Here is a 2,888-nt window from a genome sequence, read left to right on the forward strand (position 1 = left end):
TACACAGTTCTGAAGATGGATGTTAAAGAAGGCATATTTCAACTCTGTATAAGATAGAACACGCTAGGGACCTCCCTGGTGGCGCAGTGGTTAAGAATCCGCCTGCCAATGCAGGGGACATGGGTTCAAACCCTGGTCCGGGAGGATCCCACATGCCATGGAGCAACTAAGCCTGTGCACCACAACTACCGAGCCTGTGCTCTAGAGCCCGCGAGCCACAACTACTGAGCCTGCGCGCTTAGAGCCCGTGCTCCGCAAGAAGAGAAGCCACCGCAATGAGAAGCCCACGCACCACAACAAAAAGTAGCCCCCGCTCGCTGCAACTAGAGAAAGCCCGCATGCAGCAACGAAGACCCAGCACAGCCAAAATTAATTAATTAATTAATTTTTAAAAAACCAAAACACACTGAAGTAGTGAGTTTCCTGCCACTGGAAGCAATCCAGGAATTCAGTAGAAGAGATTTCTGCTTCAGGTATTTGGGGTGAATGAGGAGACTACTAAAATCCCTTCTAATCTAAGACTTGGCCTTTTCATCCGCATACGGATTACAGAGTGTCTCGTGCTTTTGAGTATCCATTTCCCCATCTCCCTTCTTCAGATTCCATAGGGATCTCTCCCCGGTGTGAAAGGAGAGTCTTAAAACTGGACAGTCTATCCACTGATGTACTGTTTCAGTGCCTTGGGAAAGGACAGCCATTGCCATCCTACTGACAGGATTCTTTAGCTCCTGGAACCTAATGTCCCACAGAAGAATGTTCCTCTAACTGGGGCGCTTGGATCCTGCCCGGTCCCACTGAGCCAGCACAGGGCTGGAGATGATTTTCCCAGTGTTGGGTAGTTAGGACAATAGCTGGGGAAGGCAGCTTGGGCATGAGTGCCCCGAGACTCCTGAACAGAGCCCAGGGAGCCAGGGATCAAGGGGCTGTCGGAGGAGGGATGGGAGTCACAGGAAGCTGGTGCCCGCGCAGCCTGGTGGGAAGGGCGCAGAGCAGGCAAATGCCTCCCTGGCTGGATGAGGATTCTCTCTCAAATGCAGCCTCAAATTACACTCCCTGAAAAAAAAAAAAAATTACACTCCCTGAAATTAGGCCTAATAGAGATTCACTGAAGTGAACGTCCCACTAAAAGCCCCATTTGAAAAATATCCCATAGGGAACTTGCCTTGTCAGATATCAAAGGCTGCAGTACCGGAGAAGTGAGATACTGGCCCCAGAATCCAGGATCATTCAGGGAGTCAGAGCAGACGTCCCAGAACCTGGCCTGGGAGGTGTCAGAGACAAGGGTGCACTCATCAGGCTCTGGGAAGCTGGGGTGCTTGCACAGGTCACTGTCCCTGTGCCCCCAGTGCGGGGACCCTGGAGTCCTGCCCTTGCAGTGGGAAGGCAGCTCCTTCTCCATGTTTTGGTGTCAAGCCCTCCTGGAGGGCGAGAGCCTGAAGCCCACCTGGAACAGAAACGAGGAACAGAAACCAAAGGCGTTTCCAGGGACGCAGCTCATCTACTTCCCACCCCCGGGCCGTCCCTCCCATGAGTCACCCTGTTATCCCCCCATGGCCAAATACAGCTCCCAAGGCAACGGAGGGTGCTGCATCGTGGGCATTGTGCGGACGGACCTGGGAGGCGCCAAGGTGGTCCCTGCTCCAGGGGGGCAGGCAGTCCACACCACCAGCGCCCAGGCCCGAGGTCTCTGCCTGAACCTCAGCCCTCAGGGACACTTTCCCACAAACGCAGGGGAAGCTGGGGAGAGAGAGGGTCCAGCCGAGTAGCAGTGACCACTTCCTCCTAGGGGAACGTGGGACGTGCTCCAGCGGAAAAAAGAACAGGGCAGGGGGCCTTTCCTCTCTGTCTAGTCCACCGGACGAGGCCGAGATCCCGAGAGCTGCGATCACCCGGGGCGTGTCCGGCCGTCCTCGGCAGCCCCCCGGGCGCCGCCCTGGCCCTCGGAGCCACCACATAAGGCAATGTTTGTGCCTGGGCGGCGCGGCCTCTGGGCAGTGGCTCGGCTCGCCCTCTCCTTCCGCCCCGCCCCGGCCGGCCGCCCGCCTGCCTCCCGGACGGGCCGGGCTGGGGCGGTCTAACTCCCGGAAGAACCGCCCTGAGGGGGGCGGGGGGACCCGCCCAGGGGGACCCGCCCAGCCCCCGACTGGCCTCGGCGGAGGGCGGGGAAGTGGGCGGGCAGGGGCCGTGATCGGCGGTCTCCGTGCCTGGCTGCCCGAAGGGGACACCACGCCCGGCTGGGAAGAGAGCCGCCGGAAGCCTTAGCCTCCGCCCCCTACCCCCAGCCAACTGCCTAGAGCCCGAGGCTGCCTTGGTTGGGGGCGGGGAGAGGGCCGGACACCACTGGGACCACCAGGACCTGGCTTTGCAATCTGAGAGGCGCCACACCCTGGAGTCTCCACCCAGATCCGCCGCGGGCAGCGAGGACCGATGGTCTCCCTGAAGAAATCCACACAACCCCCCCGCAAGCTGTCCCTCCCCAAGAGCCCAGAGTTCTGTTTTATTTCTGTGGGTTGTGACTGAGGCATCCTGACTCGCAGCCACAGCTTAGAGAGGAAACATTTTATAACCTGTCTGCTGGCTGGCAAGGTCAGGCTCATATGGGCTGCGTCCCCTTCTGGAGTTTTCCATTAAGTTATTTACACAGAACAAGCCCACAAGCCTCTGCAGGAAGTTGGCAGACACAAGGTGGCATTCATTCTGCAAACAGTCTCATTTTTCCGAGGGATCCCTCCTCTCTCAGATGTGACCCTTTGGAGGAAAGAAGCTGCCCAAGGGTGGAACCTTCTAGGTCCTTGTGGTTTATTCTTGGAAAACTAGAGAAATTCCTCACCAGGTGTTTCTTGGGCACAGACTCAATGCCCATCACAGAATTCTGAGGGGGCAGCTCT

The 2,888-nt window shown here is 57.8% G+C and overlaps 1 long non-coding RNA gene across 2 annotated transcripts; it reads right to left on the bottom strand.

Moving 5' to 3' along the window:
- Window positions 1-369: 369 nt before the first annotated feature.
- On the bottom strand, window positions 370-2,060 carry LOC132521608 (uncharacterized). Of its 2 annotated transcripts, XR_009540922.1 has the most exons (3): window positions 1,614-2,060; window positions 1,159-1,444; window positions 370-1,049 (listed from the first exon to the last, which is right to left on the bottom strand). It is a non-coding gene; the product is annotated as an uncharacterized LOC132521608 (long non-coding RNA). The 2 variants fall into 2 exon arrangements; XR_009540923.1 differs by lacking the exon at window positions 1,614-2,060 and having other exon boundaries at window positions 1,159-1,592.
- Between the last annotated feature and the right edge of the window lie 828 nt (window positions 2,061-2,888).

This window comes from Lagenorhynchus albirostris, chromosome 6 (assembly GCF_949774975.1).
Source record: "Lagenorhynchus albirostris chromosome 6, mLagAlb1.1, whole genome shotgun sequence".
Classification (NCBI taxonomy): Eukaryota; Metazoa; Chordata; class Mammalia; order Artiodactyla; family Delphinidae; genus Lagenorhynchus; species Lagenorhynchus albirostris.